This window comes from Nycticebus coucang, chromosome 19 (assembly GCF_027406575.1).
Source record: "Nycticebus coucang isolate mNycCou1 chromosome 19, mNycCou1.pri, whole genome shotgun sequence".
In the NCBI taxonomy this organism is placed as follows: domain Eukaryota; kingdom Metazoa; phylum Chordata; class Mammalia; order Primates; family Lorisidae; genus Nycticebus; species Nycticebus coucang.
Window position 1 is genome coordinate 17,372,523 of NC_069798.1, and position 20,251 is coordinate 17,392,773.

Sequence of the window (20,251 nt, forward strand, 5' to 3'; positions counted from 1 at the left end):
GGAGTGAAAGGGAGGGCAGACACTTTCAAGCAGAGGGAGGCGAGAAAGGGCACAGCACCATTCCGGACTTGGCTCCAAACCCTGTGGTAGCATTATTCAATTCCTTGTGCATCAAGATGTCTCTGACTTTCCAAATTCAAATTCTTACTTTCCAGACTTCCATCATTTTTCATCCTTTACTCTGACTCTTATCTAAATGCCAACTACTCCCCTCTCTAGACAAAGAGACCAAGATATTCTTGGTACCTTAATACAAGTCCAGCAGAGCCCCCTACTCTGGCCTTGAGGTCGGCTCTGAATTATAGACCTTCAGGACCCACCTTTTTCATTGCTACTTCAAGGCCATTTAACCTTGCTGGTCAGTCCTTAGCAGGTGAAGATCTTATATAGACACATTGAAAACATTTGTGAAAAGAAAACAAAATCTGATTTAATAGCTTAAAAGTCCCGTGTAGGCCTAAGTGGAAGAAAACAGTTAAACACAAGGTAACATTCTGCCTGGCTGGCTGGATCCCTTACTCAAATCAAAACAAAACAGATGCTTTCTACAGAACGGCCATCTGCTGGATTCGGATTCTCTCCTATCTCTCTCTTCTAAGAGGGCAAAAGATGAGGAGGAGGGGATAACAAGGAAAATAGACACAGGGCAAGAACAAAAACCAAAGAGTTCAAAAGCGTCCTTCCACATGTGAGTCCTCCTCAGTGTGCAGAAGGAGGTAAGAAACTTTGCAATTGAAATGACCATAAACTTCAGACCCTCCTACTACACCCGGTTATACAGAAGGACAAGCTCTGGGCTGAGATTCAAAGGGCTTCCCAGTGTGTTTGGAATAGAACATGGGCAAGAACTTCACAGATGAGCCGAGCGGGCAAAGCCAGTCTGACTTCTGGAACACGCCACAGAGGGAGAAAATCTCAAGACAGAATTAAATGCAGGTTCCCCAGGGAGTGGGGAGCTGTGCAGACTTGAGTGAATCACAATCAGAATCAAGGATTATGTTGGTTCATTTTGAAGAGTTCCTTCCTAATTTTTTTTCAAATAAATGTCATCTTCAGTGATCCCAGCTCTGAACATTAATATAATAAGCACTCTGGCTAATAGAATTCATAATAGTAATAGAATATTTTGGTGGCAAATGTATCTAAATATCCATTTCCTAAAATAACATTTGTTAAAATGTAAAAATGGATTAAAAGAACAAAAGCAAAGTATTGCTTTTTCTCTTGCAAGTTGATAGGTTTTTCATTAAGCCTATTTCTTAAAATGATAAGTAATCCTTGGGAATTAACAAGTCGCAGCATTTGTAAAGCAAGCTTCCAGAATCTAACAGCTTTTACCTCTCTGCTGCGTCTTGGGGAAGTAAGATAATGGCAAAGCCATTTGCAAGGGGAATGACACCTAAATGTTCTAAAGTTTCCGCTGACACCTAGATATGGTGAAATATAGGAGCTCTGCCCACTTTCTCTGGCTTGTGATAATATTCATTCCACTTAGTAATTCTGCGCAAATGCACATTGCTGTCTGTTTCTCAGTCCAGAGGTGGTAGAGCAGACATGAACGTGGCAAAGGAAAGAACATCACAATGGAATTTCTTATTTTATCTTTTTAAAAAAGGATTCTTCTTGAGACTAATAATTAAAAAGGAGACCCCCAAATCATCAAGAAAATACTACTTATATTGACACAACAAATTGTCAAAGAGCGATAGATTAAACACTAGTGCCGATCCCACACCACCTCCTATGCAGGTGTGGGGAAGGTAAAAATTAATAAAATGGAAACCTGCCATGTTTTCTTAAATGCAAATGTATAGTCAATATGGTGGTAGGGGAGTCTGGCGGAGGCTAGGAGAGGCTAACAACCATCCCAGGTTTCCCAAGATTGGGAAGATTCCCCAGGTACTAAACCCTGGAGAGACTCGGGCAAACCAGGATGAGTTGTTCACCCCTAGAGAGGAAGATAAATTAACAGGGTTAGCGTTAGTCAGTGAAAGATTTTGTATGCCACGCATTGGGGTTTGGCCTTGACTTGCTGGGAATAGCTGAGCCTCTAGTTTTGATACACATGATTTTGAAAAGGTAACTCTGTCCTGGAAGTTAACCAGGCATTATTTCTGACCATTGCTTCTGTTTCAGCCTCAGTGACCAGAAGGAAACCTTATAGTGGAAGCTGGGGCAAGAGAAGAGTGAGTGCTGTCGGGTCCCATCCCCTTTCTTCTAGCCCACTGTCTTACCCTTGCGTGATCAAGGCATGTGGGAAATCTTGCTTGACTCCATTACTCATTATACCCACAATCCACCAGGGTAGAAGGAACAGTTTCTTCCCAATTCCTTTTCCTTTCTGTCTGGAACAGCAACCTGCTGCTACCTCTCTCCAGAGGTGGCGTTCTTATTTGCTCTGCTCTGTAGCTGTAAGCTTAGGGTGGCTGCTAAGGATCCTGGTTCACGGAGGAACAGGAATAAAAAAAAAATTCTACATTCAATATTGTCACAACAGCATCTCTTACAGGCAAAATTAAACTATAATGACAAAAATTAGAACAGTGGTTGCTTCCAGGGGAGATGTTGGCTGTGAAGGGGAATTAATGAATGTTCAGGGGTGGTAAAAATACATCTTGAAGGCATGTGAGTTCCATGAGTGTGTGCATTTGTTAAAGCTCACTGAACTTCACACTTAGGCTTTGCGCATTTCACTATAAATAAAATTATACCTCAGAAAAATATTTTTAAAGGGGGAAAAATGAACTCTGTTGCCCTTATGAACATTCTTACCATTAAATCTTCAAATATATTCATGTTTATTGCCTTCAGGTAAATTCCTAAAGCAGAACTGGGGGGCCAAAAAAGGATATATATTTTTAGGGATTTTGTTACATTTTGAAAATTGTCTTCCAGAAAGGTACTTTCCTGTTTCCACTTCAACTAAAGGTGTTTGAGAATAGACATTAGTCTCGTGCCTGCCCTGGCTAGATTTGCTGTTTATCTGTACAAATAGAAATGGAGTGACTTATTTAGAAATGTATAAAGATAGCAGCATAGCTGAGAATTACTAATATTCAGACATATACTTGGGAAGAATATATATTTATTTACAATTAATATAAGTATATCAGAGATGAATTTCTCAAAAAATCAGGTATATAAGATTTCTTATCTACTTTCTATACCGTAGCTTTATTTCTGGGTCTGAGTCCTTCTTCTTCTTCCCTAGTAGAAAAATCAACCTACCTCCTGTGTGGGTCTGCACGGAGGCACGGTGATGACTGCTGGGTGGACTTTCTCGTTCTTAACGCCTCACTCTCCTTGACGGGCAGTACACAGCCTAGGCGAAGTCCTAGACCCAGGACTCTGCTGCCTCAGGACCATGCTTGGGGCATATGTTCTCGAGCTGAGACGCCCTGCACAGCCACTTCTGTCTGGGATCTCGCTGCTTCTCCAGCCTCTGAGACTACAGATCTTTGTCTCTCTCCATCTCTCACTATTCCTCATATATGGCCATGGCCATAGATCGCCTCCTAAGAGATGAGGCTTTGAACTTCATAGGCCAAGAAGACTTGGAGATGATTTCTGTTTTCTGTGCAGCCTAACCCAGGGTTCAGGGAGTGGAGGGGGAATGAATGCCGAGAGGGCAGAAGCCATGGGCATCTCTGCATGAAGGCAGGCGAGTCCACTAACTAGCAGGTGGGGGCATGGATCAGGCCTGCATCCTCAGTGTGGCCTTCGGGTGGTCTGTTAATGACCACAACCTCCATAGGTGACCAGTTTTCACCTGACACGGCTCAGGACCAATCCAGAGAGGGCTAGCACTTACATCACCCAACCAACTGGCAACTCTCTTGTGGGTAGCTGCTGACAGGAGACTTTTGCTCAAGCAGTTCTCTGGTATCTCTGCAGAGGGTACCAGGGGGAGCTCTGGGACGGGGGAGGGGAATGAACCTCCCAACTTTAATGCCTTCCCTCAGGCGTTAGCATGCTCACAGAGCTGCTAAACTACTACGCCCCAGCACAGTGGCTGATTTTGATTTGACCATGACCTCCTTTGCTGTCCCTCCCCACCCCCCTCTGGTGGAAGTGCTAATGACAAGGAGAGTGACAGCAGCAGGGGACAGGGAGGAGACAGGAAAGAGGAGGGGGTGGTACAAAAGGCAGTAATTAGCTCTCAGATAATCACAATTTGAAAGAAGTCAAATCTGAGTCATTTTTTTTCACAAATCAAATCTTTTTTAAATTATCATTTCTTCTATTATTTTATTTACCCCATAAATCAAGTTTGTCAAAGTGTGGCCCGGGTTGGACTTTACCTAAGAATCTGAGTAATTTTAAGAAGTAGCTTTCCTGGGGTATAAATCATCTGAACAGGAAGTCAGGAGAGGAGCAAAGTGCAAACACTCCTGCGGCCCGGACCGCTGCCTCAGTCGGCCTCACAGAGTTCATCTTTCCTCCCTCTCCCACCGCCACCATGGACCTGAGCATTAACTGCACAGACGATCATGCAGTCACATAATTACTGGAAATTATGTCTATAAAGTCGCGGAGAAATCGGTGTCATCTCGTGCTGCTGGTTTGCTTTGGGAGAAGCTGGCACGAAGCCGCAACACGCAGGAGGCAGCAGCCTTCATCTTGGCATAAACCTGCAGAATCAAATGCTTCTGCTTGCTCCTGGCTGGTTCACACCCTCTTCTCTCCTTCCAGAAGGAATTAGCCCAGCTCCGACTAGGTGCTATGCTGTTCCATATGGACCACCTCACAAAGGATACAAAAAATGTCACGCTCAGCATTAAAGCAGGGGCTCACACTGCTATCTTGTGACCTTCCCAACCTCAATCTGAAACGAAGCTTCCTTATTCTGTATACAGCACTGTTGGTGTATTGCAAAAGCCGGTAGATCAGATTGTCCCCCTGTGTCTCTTTTTAGTTTCAAAACCCTTCCTAAATAGAATTGAGTTAAAAGAAAACAGTGGTTTGCTCTTTTTCTTGGAAGGGAGGGAAGAGAACGAAGGTCTTTGGAAACCAGTTCAGATGAGTTTGAATACAATTAAACAGGAGCTCCTATCTGCCTGCCATCCGAATTTTCGGATTTCCTTTCTAAGCCTCTCCTTACTTAATACCTACTGATGTGAATAGATTGCAATACCAGCTGATAGCCAGTAAGATTCTTGACTTTCTGTTAATGCCCAGGCAATTCTTAGAGAAGCCATCATGGTATCACAGTATTCTCAATTAATGTGTATTGACCTTGAAAACCATTTTAAAAATCGATACTTACCAGCAATAACATTGATGCCTTCCTCTCTTAAAAAGAAGTTACTTCTTCTATAGAAGAAGTATGTGTGTTTAAATTCCTTCTCAGACTTCACAAGGTCAGGCTCACCAAGTACAGGGAATAGAAGGAAGCCTGATGTTAAAGCTCACTGACCCATGCAGAGATTAGCTTCCTAAGAAAGTTCCCTGGTACTGTCGCTTCCCTCAATAGAATAGGAGAATTAAGGCACCTGCCTTGGCTAATATGGCTGTAGCCTGTCAGTGAATAAATTTCCTAAAAATCTATTGAACACCCATTGTGTTCAGGCCTCTAGACCAGCGTTTCTCAACCCGTGGGTCGAGACCTACAAGAACGATATTAAAGGGCCATGGCATTAGGAAGGTTGAGAACCACTGCATCTAAACTAACAACTTCATGGGTGTAGACTGATTCTTCGTGTTTAAAGGTGGTGTTTCTAGGTATTATTTATTCATATCATGATAAAAAGAATGAAGTACTCCAAAGAAGGCCTGGGTTTCAGCCTGAATCCATTTCCCTAATTAGCTTCATCGCCCTTGGCCTGCATCTTAGTTTTCTTGCCTGTGACTGCAGACTAGAAGTCCTAAATCTTATTATTTCTCAGAGTTTGTGGAGTCATAAAAATGGAACCACAGAAATGGTCACAGATCATTGTTCCCTGGCTTTTTTCCTCCACTCTCAAATTTCTCCAAAAATAGTTCTGAAGCCCCAAGGGAGGGGCCCACAAGTGTTTCTTGGATTCTCCATGACCTCCACTGTCTTCTGTCCCTTGGACTCTCCATGACCTCCACTGTCTTCTGCCTTTTGGATTCCCCATGACATCCACTGTCTTCTGCCCCTTGGATTCTCCATGACCTCCACTGTCTTCTGCCTTTTGGATTCCCCATGACATCCACTGTCTTCTGCCCCTTGGATTCTCCCTGACCTCCATTGGCTTCTACCCTTTGGATTCTCTATGATCTCCACTGTCTTCTGCTCCTTGGATTCTCCACAATATCCATTGTCTTCTGCCCCTTGGATTCTCCATGACCTCCACTGGCTTCTACCCTTTGGATTCTCTATGACCTCCACTGTCTTCTGCTCCTTGGATTCTCCACAATATCCACTATCTTCTGCTCCTTGGATTCTCTATGACCTCCACTGGCCTCTGCTCCTTGAATTATCCATGATATCCACTATCTTCTGCCCCTTGGATTCCCCATGACATCCACTGTCTTCTGCCCCTTGGATTCTCTATGACCTCTACTGTCTTCTGCTCCTTGGATTCTCCATGACCTCCACTGCCTTCTGCCCCTTGGATTCTCTATGATCTCCACTGTCTTCTACCCCTTGGATTCTCCATGACATCCACTATCTTCTACCCCTTGGATTCTCCATGACCTCCACTGTCTTCTGCCCCTTGGATTCTCCATGACATCCACTATTTTCTGCCTCTTCTGTTCCTGCCCACATCAAAGGCAAGGTGTCACATTACCAGTTCCCATGAAGGTATCAACATGGCTGCCACATGCACACACACAGCACAGATACACACACCCCATGCACACACACAATGTCGCTGCTCACCATAATAGCACCACACTACTTGATGTCAAGGGTTCTGACTTGGGGTCCAGGACAAAGTTTCTGTCTTTGTCACAACTTCTCAAACTAATGATCTCTTGCATTGGAGCTCCATTTGTTTTTCCTCCTTTTATTGACTGAGCAGGAAGGCGACACAGGGGCAAGACACAAAGCTGCACTCAGGCTTGCCTCTCTGTACTCAGCCTCAACAGGGAATGTCCATTCTCCATTTCCTCAGGGACAAGATTTATGGGACGCTTCTTCCTGCAGATGCTGAGCCACTCCAGGATCCCCGTGGCCTTGGCTGACCCTGTTTCTCTCATTTGCTTCTGTTTCCCCAGTGCCTAGTCCAATTCCAGGCATAAAGTAGTTGCACCAGAAATATGTATAAAAGAAATGGTTGAAGTTGGTTATTTCTCTCCTTGATGCCTCACAAAGTAGAAGGATAAGAATGAAATCATGAGGTCCGTACAAGACTCATTCCATCTTGCCATGTTAGGCATGTGTGGATTTTAGTAAATTTGTCATGTCTTACTTTGTTCATGGTGTTAAGAGGTAGTAGACATGGTTAGGTTTTAGTTTGTGGGTTGGCATTTTGCATTCCCTTGCTTCCCTTCCAGGGGCATCCAGCTATTTTTCTTTTCTGCATCACATTGGAAGAATAAGAGTTGTCTTGGGCCACACCATAAAAATACAAACACCAAGGAAAGCTGATTAGCAAAAAAGAAAAAAAAAGTCCATGTATACTATTTGTGATATTCAACACCACAGATAAGCAAAACAAGTCCTCACAAAATCAGCGTGTGGCCCACGGCTGCAGGTTGGACACCCCTGCTTTAGACCTTTACTTCCCCTTGGATCCACTCTACTCTTGGGTCTGAACTCCTTACCCAACACTTCACATCTCCTGGTAAACCACAGCAGAATCCAGACTCATGATGTCCCCTTGTGTCTGCTGCTGCAGAACATTGCCTGTGCTTTGTCCCATCTGTCCAGAGCAACTTTGCCCCATGTTTATGCTGAGTGAAATCTCACTCATCCTTTGAATGCCCAACTCTGTGGAATTTTCTCTAACACACATCACCTCCCGCTCCTATTAGGACAATGAATGGTCCCTCTGCATTCCCAGAGTTAGCCAGTGTAATGCTAGTTAAATATTTACATATTTGTCTCATCTGCCAAATTGTAAGCTCCCCAAGGTCAGGGACCATGTTTTATAAACCACTATTGTGAAGGCTAGCATAAGACACATGCTCATACTGATGGATTCATAAGAATGTCTTTGAAAAAAAGAAAATTAGAAAGCCATATAAACGTGTGATTCATGCTCATCCTTTCTTTCCCCTCCTCTCTGTGAACAGCCATATACACATGAACACAAACTACACACACGTGCATGCACACAGACATGCTAGTAAATGTACTGAAAGCCTAATATGTCTAACTGCAGCCATTGCATGCACCCAGAACAGTTCCAGTGTGTAAATCCTCCTTATACTCTTGGGTGACAGTTACATTCTCCTTATTGTGGAGTGCCTTTGTTTTTATTTCTGCTTTTACAATTAGAATAGCTGGATCTTCACATCTCGAAATCCTATTTCTCCCATTTCAAATTTGTTGTAGGAGAAATAGACAAAGAGTAGTACAAATCAAGGGAATGCTTTTGGCACCTTCTGCACAGACTGAATGTTTGTGTCCCTGCAAAACTCATATGTCAAAACCCTAATCCCCAGTGTGATGGTGTGAGGAGGTGGGGCCTTTGGCAGAGCCTTCATGGATGGGATTGTGCACTTATAATAGAGACTCGTGAGTGCTCTCTTATTCCCTCTGCCATGGGGGAGGGAGAGCAAGAAGACAGCCATCTATGACCCAGGAAGTAGCCCTCACTAGGTGCCAAATCTGTTGGCACCCTGATCTTGAAGCTTCCAGCCTCTGGAAGTGTGATAGATAAATTTCTGTTGTTCATGAGCCATCTAGTATATGGTCTTCTGTTATAGAAATCCAAATGTACTAGGACAGCATTACAGAGGAAATAAAAAGATTTCAGAACTTTGGGCCAACCAATGTTCAACTATTAGACTAGATCATTCCAAGAAATCTAGAGATAAGAGAAATTTCAGGGCTACTGACTTTTCACAGAAAGTGAGTTTCAAATTCTCCAGCACAGGTGTTTTTGTACCCATGACATGTTAGAGTACACACTCAGTGGCCTCAGGTCCCCACTGCCATTGCTGTGAAGTGTGAGCATTCACATATGGATATAACACAAATTATACTGTGTGTAATACAACTATTTCTATTGTGAGTTTTTTGTTGTTATGACACATAAGTCATTATCCTGTAGGTAAATTGTCTACTTTCATTGATCATGGTTGACAAATCATTTTACCACTCAGAAACAATGGACTTTTTCATGAGTCATAATGTATCTCTAAGATTATGTTTTCTTATTCAAGACTCATCTGATTTCTCTCAATTATAGCTCAAGAAGAGGAAAGTTTTAAAATATAACAAAAATAGAAAATCTGAAAGATACTTGCATGTAAGGACCAAAGTGTGACCGTGGCTTCATAGGGACAAAACCCAAGAATGGTAAAGGCAGAAACCTAATTGTCTTTCTCCTCTAAGACACCACGTGGTCTTTCTCATTGCATGGTTTCCATCAGGCCTTTCCCCTTCCAGTTGTCTCTATCTATTCAGTTTGCACACAAAGTAAGCCTGAGATTGTTCAGGGGTTCTAGTACAGCATCTACACTCACTTTCAACAGTTGGCTCGTTTCCCAACATGAAATGCCCCCAGAGAGGAGTCTGACTGCCCCCTGAGTTATAAATATGAGCCAGTTGAAGAATACTGAGTCCTAGAGTCAAGTTCCCTCCTTTTGTCTAATCACTGAGGACCTTAGGGAAGGGATGAACTTGGGCAAGCTCACTCAGGAGGGGGGCTGCAGGAGAGAACAGATTCTTTAATAAAGAGGCAGAAGTAGGGCCATGCAGACAACCCAGGTGAGGTTGGCAGATTTGTATTAAGAGCCAGATCATTAACATTTTAAGTATTGTTGACCACACAACAGTCTCTGTACATCCTACCATTTGTGGTAAAAAAAAAAAAAAAAAAAAAAAGTGTAATATGCAAACAATCGAGCATGTCTGTTTTCTAATAACACTTTATAAAAACAGGGCAGCACCTGTAACTCAGTGGGTAGGGCACTGGTCCCATATACCAAGGGTAGCAGGTTCAAACCTGGCCCTGGCCAAACTGCAACAACAACAACAAAAATATATATAGCTGGGCATTGTGGCAGGCACCTGTAGTCCCAGCTACTCGGGAGGCTGAGGCAAGAGAATCGCCTAAACCCAGAAGTTGGATGTTGCTGTGAGTTGTGACACTACAGCACTCTATCGAGGGCAATAAAGTGACACTCCATCTCTTAAAAAAAAAAAAAAAACTTTACAAAAACAGATAGTAAGCTGGATCTGGCCCACAGGTTCTGGTTTGCTAATCTCTGCTCTAGCTTGTTACGGGAATTACCATAGTGGTATTTAGGAGTAACACAGCAACAGTCCAAGAGCATCAACATGGTTCTCTTAATCTAAAACTTTTTATTATGAAGATATCACATGTTCCAGGGAGAAAATTCAGATAGGTTAAAGTAAGAAAATAAGGATATTTAATCTAACCACTCAGGAAAGAAAATGTGGCACACATTCATCTTTTTTTGTTTGCTTGTTTTTTAAGTAACTAGAATTATGCATATTGCTAGATGCATAGATCCTAATATAACAAAAAACAGTAAACATTTTCTCTTGTCATGAAGTATTATACAAATATCATTACTAATAGATGCAAGGCAGTAATATGCTGGGAGATGTTTATCCAGCAGCCCTCGGAAGGATAAAACCAGCCTGAATATGTAGCATTTTCTGATTTCCATGGTATAAATATTCCCACCATGGTTGATTTCAAGCTACCAACAGTTCCACACTGTCCTGTAAAATTCCTGAAGTTTTAACAATTGACGCTTGGTAAGCCAGTATGAGCAAGGTCCAGCAAATCACTAAAAGTGTTCTGTGTGTTGACCATACATTATTCAACCAATCTCCCATTTTTTTGACATGTGGATTATTTTTACTTTTTTGCCATTAGTCACAATAATGCAATGAACATAGGGAAGTCTTTCCCCAGATTGCTGGTAAAACTATGCAGCGTCTGAAGCTTTTAAAATGCATTTTCAAGTGCTCAAGTACTTGTAGTAGTGAATGAGTACATTATTTTTGCTGAAGTCCTTGCCACAGTTGGGTTTTGAAATTATTGTTCACCAATGTGATTAAGTTCCAGAGCATACTGTTACTTTTAAGTTTCCATTTATTTATTTTAGTGAAAGACAATTTTTTATATGTTGATTGTCTAATTACATTTTTCATGTAAATTTTGCTCAAGTCTTTTGCCATTTTTTTCTAGTAGGCCATTTATATTATCTGAGATGTTAACTTTGGAGTAACTATTTTTTCTGGCCTATGTGTTGCAATTGTTTTTCAATTTATAAATGTTTTGATATACAGAAGTTTCCTGTTTATATGTAGTTACCACTATTGATTTTTCCCTTCTGAATTCTGCCTTAGATACCATAGAAAGGCCTTTGTCATTCTCAAAAAGATCAATATATTCAAATCTTACAATGTATAATAAATATATTTATCAATACTAGTACCTTTTTGTTTCTTTTTTATAGTTGAAAAACTTTTAACTCATCTGGAATTTACTTGAGATGCAGGGTATTAATTTTATTTTTTTTCCTTTCTCAAATTGATCTCAAAAACAATTACTAAACAATCTTTTACAAAGTATTTGGGAATGTTGCCCTTATAACTCATTAATTTCTCATATACTTTTTTTTCTAACTTTTTTTTTTGTTTTGTTAAACCATAGCTGTGTACATTAATGCAATCATGGGGTACAATGTGCTGGTTTTATATACAATTTGAAATATTTTCATCAAACTGGTTAACATAGCCCTCATGGCGTTTTCTTAGTTATTGTGTTAAGACATTTATATTCTACATTTAGTAAGTTTCACATGTACCCTTGTAAGATGCACCATAGGTGTGGTCCCACCAATTACCCTCCCTCTATCCATCTTCCCCCTCCCCTCCCCTTTCCTTTCTTTCTCCTTTCCCCATATTCTTGGGCTATCTCATATACTTTTTTAAAAATAGGTTTTATTGTGCATATTTAAGGTTTACAATGTCATCTTATGAGATACACATAGACAGTAAAATAATGGAGCAAATTAAGGTTTCTTTCATCTCAGTTATTTTTTCACAAGAGCAGTAAAATCTACTTATTTAACAAAGATCCCCAGACTTATTTATCCTACACATCTTCTTTGCACACTTTGATCCAGATCCTCCCATTTTCACGTTCCCTTTCACCCTTAGCCCGTGGAAACCAGCCTTTTATTCTCTATCTCTGAATATTTGACCTCTTTTTTTTTTTTTTAAAGACTCAACATATAAGTGAGAACATGCAATATTTTTCTTTCCATGTCTGGCTTACTTCACTTAGTATAATATCCTCCAGGTCCACCCATGTTGTGGCAAATGGCAGGATCTCCTTCTTTTTTAAGGTTGAATAATATTTCATTGTATATACAATGGATGTCTAGAAAATATCCAGCCATTGTTAATACTACTCATGTAATGCAGCTAGATACTTCCTAGACAGCCCTCGTATACCACATTTTCTTTCTTCATTCATCCATTGACATACTCTTAGGTTGTTTCTCTGTCTTGGCTACTGTGAATGGTGCTGCAGTCAACATGGAAGGGCAGATATATTTAATATGATGTCTCCATTTCTTTTTTTTTTATTAAATCATAACTGTATACAATGATATGATTATGGGGCATCATACACTGACTTCATAAACCATTTGACACATTTTTATCACAGTGGTTAGCATAGCCTTTCCGGCGTTATCTCAGTTACTGTGCCAAAACATTTACATTCTACATTTACCAAGTTTCGCAAATACCCCTGTAATATGCACCACAGGTGTGATCCCACCGATTCCCCTCCCTCTACCCACCCACCCCCTTTCCCACTTCCCCCTATTGTTAAGTTGTAGCTGGGTTATAGCTTTCATGTGAGAGTCCCAAATTAGTTTCATAGTAGGGCTGTGTACATTGGGTATTTTTTCTTCCATTCTTGGGATACTTTACTAAGAAGAATATGTTCCAGCTCCATCCATGTAAACATGAAAGAGGTAAAGTCTCCATCTTTCTTTAAGGCTGCATAGTATTCCATGGTATACATATACCACAATTTATTAATCCATTCGTGGATCGATGGGCACTTGGGCTTTTTCCATGACTTAGCTATTATGAATTGGGCTGCAATAAACATTCTGGTACAAATATCTTTGTTATGTTGTGATTTTTGGTCTTCTGGGTATATGCCCAGCAGAGGAATTACAGGATTGAATGGCAGATCTATTTTTAGATCTCTGAGTGTTCTCCATATATCTTTCCAAAAGGAATGTATTAATTTGCATTCCCACCAGCAGTGCAGAAGTGTTCCCTTTTCTCCGCATCCACGCCAACATCTCTGGTCTTGAGATTTTGTGATATAGGCTAGTCTCATTGGAGTTAGATGATATCTCAAAGTAGTTTTGATTTGCATTTCTCTGATGATTAAAGATGATGAGCATTTTTTCATATGTCTGAAGGCCGTGCGCCTGTCTTCTTCAGAGAAGTTTCTCTTCAAATCCCTTGCCCAGCCTGCAATGGGATCCCTTGTTTTTTTCTTGCTGATGCGTTTGAGTTCTCTGTGGATTCTGGTTATTAAACCTTTGTCAGAGATATACCCTGCAAATATCTTCTCCCATTCTGAGGGCTGTCTGCTTGCTCTGCTTACTGTGTTCTTAGCTGTGCAGAAGCTTTTTAGTTTGATCAAGTCCCAGTAGTGTATTTTTGAAGCTGCTTCAATTGCCCGGGGGGTTCTCCTCATGAAATACTCACCCAGACCAATTTCTTCAAGGGTTTTCCCTGCATTCTCCTCTAGTATTTTTATAGTTTCATGTCTTAAGTTTAAATCTTTAATCCAGTGAGAGTCTATCTTAGTTAATGGTGAAAGGTGTGGGTCCAATTTCAGTCTTCTGCAGTTTGCCAGCCAGTTCACCCAGCACCATTTGTTAAATAGGGAATCTTTTCCCCACTGAATGTTTTTAATTGGCTTGTCAAAAATCAAATAGCGGTAAGTAGCTGGATTCATCTCTTGGTTCTCTATTCTGTTCCAGATATCTACTTCTCTGTTTTTGTGCCAATACCATGCTGTTTTGATCACTATCGATTTGTAGTAAAGTCTGAGGTCTGGTAGTGTGATTCCTTGCCGCGGACCGCCGGTCGATGGGCCTCAGTCCGAGGGTGCTCAGGGTGAACGGTACAGGTTGGTTGAGAGGTCAACGCAGGAAAAAATGACAGACTGCACACAGCACTTGGTGAAGTAAGCAGTTGTAAATTTTATTGAGTTCAGAAGTTGGTATTTATACATTTTCTTTCTAAGGTTCAAACAATGTAATCGTTATTTTGCTTATGCTTGTAAATTATCTTTGTGTCTGCATATGCGGTTTATCATGCATTACATGTTTTCAAGGTTTTTGTTTTGGGGAGGTGGTTTATTTTTAACACCTGGTTACTTCCTCTTATCTAGGAATGTCAAGGCTTGTGACTTCTCTTAGCTCTGTAATTGTTCTCAGTTTCTTATAATCTCTTTTAAAAATAGCTGAACATATTCTTTTACGTATAATGCTTGACTACTTCTATATATATTTTCTATATATTTTTACTCTTATTAGTAACTATACTTTGATTCATAATTAATTGTTTGTTAAACATTAAACTACTCTATTGATTTGTATTACATATGAAAATTAGTGAAGCAAGATGTTTTTCTAAGTAAAGTTTTACTGCAGGTGGTGATAGTGTATGTCATGTTGGAACATCTTGTTTGCTGTGCCTGCATTGTCTCAAGTCACTGACATTTATGGTAGGGACGTGCTGTTGACCAGGCTTACTTGGAGCCACTGAGTCTGACACAGCCATTCTTGCTGTGCTTAATTGTGGATCAGTAAGTCATTATGTTTATTCTTAGTTTCTCAAGACAAGCAGGCATTCAACTCAACAAACAGGTTTCAGAGCAAAGGTTTCTTAGGCTTTTATGCCGTACCTCGTGAGTCATTACGTTCAAACAAAGGCATGCTAGGCAACTTATGCGCTGCTGTCGCATACCAGGGGTGCTGGGGGTATCGCTCCGGGGAGCACAGACCACCTACCCATGCGTCTTACAACGCGGACAGCGCCACCTCGCTGCGGCTTGATGCCGAGGGTGCGGCAATTCCTCCTGTTTTGTTTTTATTTCTGAGTAATGTCTTGGCTATTCGAGGTTTTTTCTGATTCCATATAAAACGAAGTAATGTTTTTTCAAGATCTTTAAAATATGACAGTGGAGCTTTAATAGGGAGTGCGTTGAAATTATATATTGCTTTGGGTAGTATGGACATTTTGATAATGTTGATTCTTCCTAGCCATGAGCATGGTATGTTTTTCCATTTGTAAACATTTTCAGCTATTTCTTTTCTTAGAGTTTCATAGTTCTCTTTATAGAGATCTTTCACATCTTTTGTTAGGTAAATTCCCAAATATTTCATCTTCTTTGGCACTACTGTGAATGGGATAGAGTCCTTAACTGCTTTTTCAATTTGACTGTTGTTGGTGTATATAAAGGATACCGATTTATGAATGTTGATTTTGTAACCTGAGACGCTGCTGTATTCCTTGATCACTTCTAGGAGTTTTGTAGTAGAGTCCCTAGTGTTTTCCAGATACACAATCATATCATCTGCGAAGAGCGAGAGTTTGATCTCTTCTGACCCTATATGGATACCCTTGATCGCCTTTTCTTCCCTAATTGAGGTGGCTAAAACTTCCATTACAATGTTGAAAAGCAATGGAGACAATGGGCAGCCTTGTCTGGTTCCTGATCTGAGTGGAAATGATTCCAATTTAACTCCATTCAATATGATATTGGCTGTGGGTTTGCTGTAGATAGCCTCTATCAGTTTAAGAAAAGTCCCTTCTAGACCAATTTTCTTGAGTGTTCTGATCATGAAGGGATGCTGGATATTATCAAAAGCTTTTTCTGCATCAATTGAGAGAATCATATGGTCTTTGTTTTTTAATTTGTTTATGTGCTGAATTACATTTATAGATTTACGTATATTGAACCAGCCTTGAGACCCTGGGATAAAACCAACTTGGTCATGATGTATAATTTGTTTGATGTGTTGCTGGATTCTGTTTGTTAGGATCTTGTTGAATATTTTTGCATCTATATTCATTAGTGATATTGGTCTATAATTTTCTTTTCTTGTTGGGTCTTTTCCTGGTTTGGGGATCAGGGTGATGTTTGCTTCATAGAACGTGTTGGATAGTCTTCCTTCTTTTTCTACATTTTGGAACAGGTTGAATAATATAGGTACTAATTCCTCTTTAAAGGTTTGGTAGAATTCTGACGTGAAACCATCTGGTCCCGGGCTTTTCTTTTTAGGGAGGTTTTGTATAGTTGATGCTATTTCTGAACTTGATATGGGTCTGTTCAACATTTCCACTTGATTCTGGTTAAGTCTTGGAAGGTGGCGTGCTTCCAAGTATCGGTCTATTTCCTTCAGATTTTCATATTTCTGAGAATAAAGTTTCTTGTAATATTCATTAAGCATTTCTTGGATTTCTGATGAGTCTGTGGTTATTTCGTCTTTGTTGTTTCTGATTGATGATATTAGAGATTTTACTCTTTTTTTCCTGATTAGGTTGGCCAGAGGTTTATCTATTTTATTGACCTTTTCAAAAAACCAGCTTTTTGATTTATTGATATGTTGTATTATTCTTTTGTTTTCAATTTCATTTAGTTCTGCTCTAATTTTGGTTATTTCTTTTCTTCTACTGGGTTTGGGGTTGGAATGTTCTTCCTTTTCCAGTTGCGTGAGATGTCCCATTAAGTTGTTAACTTCCTCTCTTTCCGTTCTCTTGAGGAAGGCTTGCAGTGCTATAAATTTCCCTCTTAGAACTGCCTTTGCAGTGTCCCAGAGGTTCTGATGGTTTGTGTCTTCATTGTCATTTTGTTCCAAAAAATTGGTGATTTCTTTCTTAATCTCATCTCTGACCCAGCTATCATTCAGCATAAGGTTATTTAACTTCCATGTTTTTGTATGGGTATGCAGATTCCTGTTGTTACTCAATTCAAGTTTTATTCCATGATGGTCCGAGAAGATGCATGGAATAATTTCTATTCCTTTAAATTTACTGAGGTTAGACTTGTGACCTAAAATGTGATCAATTTTGGAGTAAGTTCCGTGGGCTGATGAGAAGTATGTGTATTCAGTTTTGTTGGGATGAAATGTTCTGTAGATGTCTGCTAAATCTAAATATTGGATGGTTAGGTTTAAATCTAAGATTTCTTTGCTCAGCTTCTTTCTGGAGGATCGATCCAACACTGCCAAGGGAGTGTTGAAATCTCCAACGATTATGGAGCTGGAGGAAATCAAGTTACTCATGTCTGTTAGAGTTTCTCTTATAAATTGAGGTGCATTCTGGTTGGGTGCATAGATATTAATAATTGAGATCTCGTCATATTGAGTATTACCCTTAACAAATATGAAGTGACCATTCTTGTCCTTCCTTACTTTTGATGGTTTAAAGCCTACTGTATCTGCAAATAAAATTGCAACACCTGCTTTTTTCTGATTACCATTTGCCTGAAATATGGATGACCATCCTTTCACCCTGAGTCTGTATTTGTCTTTTAAGTTGAGATGTGACTCTTGTATGCAACAAATATCTGGCTTGAGTTTTTGTATCCAGTCAGCTAACCTATGCCTCTTTAGAGGACAGTTTAAGCCATTCACATTGATGGAGAGTATTGATAAGTCTGGTGGAATTTTGGGTATCGAGTTTTTCAAAGGTCCAGTGGACATTTTTAATCCTTTCGCCAGTGTGGAAGTTGGAGTTTGATCCGAAGTTTCTGAGTGAGTTTACTTTTGTGGTATAGGATTGGGTTGGTCATTGTGGAGGATAGGTCTGAGAACATCCTGAAGAGCTGGTTTACTTATGGCAAATTTTTTCAACATATGAATGTCATTGAAGTATTTAATTTCTCCATCATAGATGAAACTCAGTTTAGCTGGATACAAGATCCTGGGTTGAAAGTTTTTTTGCTTTAGGAGATTAAAAGTTGATGACCAGCCTCTTCTTGCTTGAAAAGTTTCAGCAGAGAGATCTGCAGTTATTCTAATATTCTTACCTTTGTACGTTATAGTTTTCTTTCGCCGGGCTGCTTTGAGAATCTTCTCTTTCATGTTAACTTTAGTGAAGCTAATTATGATATGTCTGGGAGATGGCTTATTGGGGTTGAATCGTGCTGGGGTTCTGAAGCTGTCTGCTATCTGAATTTCAGATTCTCTAGGCATGTCTGGAAAATTTTCTTTCATAATTTCATGTAGAAGGGCCTCTGTGCCCTTGGCAGCTACTTCATCGTTCTCCGAAATTCCTATAACCCTTATGTTGTTTTTTTTCGAATTATCTGAGAGTTCTCTGAGTGAGTGATCCGTTTTTGCTCTCCATTTCTCTTCCTCTTTGAGAGATTGGGAGCGTTCGAAGACTTTATCTTCAATGTCAGAAATCCTTTCTTCTGCTTGCTCCATTCTGTTACTGAGGGATTCTACTGTATTTTTCATATCTTTGAGGGCTGTAAGTTCTTGTTTCAGTGTGTCTAAGTCTTTGGTGGTTTTGTCTTTAAATTCGTTAAATTCTTGAGACAATTTTTGAATTTCTCCTCGAATTCCTAATTCCATTTTATTAATCTTGTCTGCAAACCAAATTCTGAATTCGACATCTGACATCTCAGCCAGTTGTTTATGAATGGGATCTTCAATCACATCTGCCGTATCTTTTCTTGGGGGGGTTGATCTATTCTGGTTATTCATGTTACCAGAGTTTTTCCGCTGATTCCGCCCCATGGTTTACTCCCTTTGGTTTTTCCCCTGGGGTTTTATCGAGGGCCCGTACAGTGTTGTGGCCTGAGAAACTGGGGCCCTGTCTGGTGTGGTGGAGCAAAGTGGTTCTGTCTTGTTTTCAGCTGGTTTCTGTTCAATCCTATTGCAACTTCTACTCTGGCTTGAAGTCTCAGCTGTGTGGAAAAATCAGCAATTAAGTCACCCCGCCTGCCTACCTCTGGCCCCAGTTGGAAAAGGAGAATCAAACCTTCCTACAATCGCACACCCAGGGCACCGCCTGAAAAGTCCTCAGTCTATTAGCCCAGTTCAAAAGGTCCGAATCAACGGTCTCAATCGGCGCTTGTCTCGGGTGGAAGGGTTCAAGAGGTCTCTGGGAACTGGATCACAGGGGCCTGGTGACTCCTCTGACACAGCTCACCCCAGTGCAGCGTGGAGTCAGGAGGAGCCACCCAGCAAACAGAGCAGTCTGGGAAGGTTGACGTCTCCTTCCCCACTTTGCCCCTCCGTCGGACCCAGTCACTGGTATCTCTGCAGATGGCTAACCCAGTTGCCTGCAGTGAACAGACACTCCAGGGGTTTGCACCTGCCTGAATCGCAAGGAAGTCTGCCAGGCCCCCACAGACTGCCGCTATCTAGCAGGAGGAGATGGGGCCTGACATCTTTGAGTGTTTGATGCAGGTGATGGGAAGGAGGTGTTCACTCAGGCTTAGCCCCGTCCCTGATGGATGCTGCTAACAGAACAGAACAGAACAGACAACTTTGTGAGGTTCTGTCTCTGTTCCTGTCGTCGCCTACAGAAGACGGGCTGTTTTGAGTTTAAACGTCTTTGCTGCTGGAGAATTGCGTCTGAACACCTCTCTGGGTCGGCCCCGCCCTGGAAGCTTCCGGGTTTGTGAGCCGTGTCACCGGTGGCCTCCTCTGGTTGCCCAGGGAGACAGGGGGTGTGGCCTCAGGATATCCAGAAGTGAGCATTCTTTTGTTTGCGTCCTTGTGATCACAACTTGCCTCAGCGGTGTTGATGTGCGTTCTTCAGCCTTCTCTCTTGGTGAGGCTCAAGTCCACCAGGATACTTACTAAATTCCTGTCCCTTAACTCTCCTTCTGGACGGGAGCCCTTGTTGAAAGCTGGCTTCAGTCCGCCATCTTGTCTTCCCCTCCGTCTCCATTTCTTTTTCAGTGTGGCTTTGGCTATTCAAAGTTCATTGTGATTCCATATGAATTGTTATATTATTTTTTTCTATTTCAGAGGTGGTGATTTCCTCTCCTTTGGGTACCGTACCCACAAGAGAGATTGCTAGGTCATAGGGTAGTTTTCTTTTTAAATTTCTTTAAGAATCTCCATA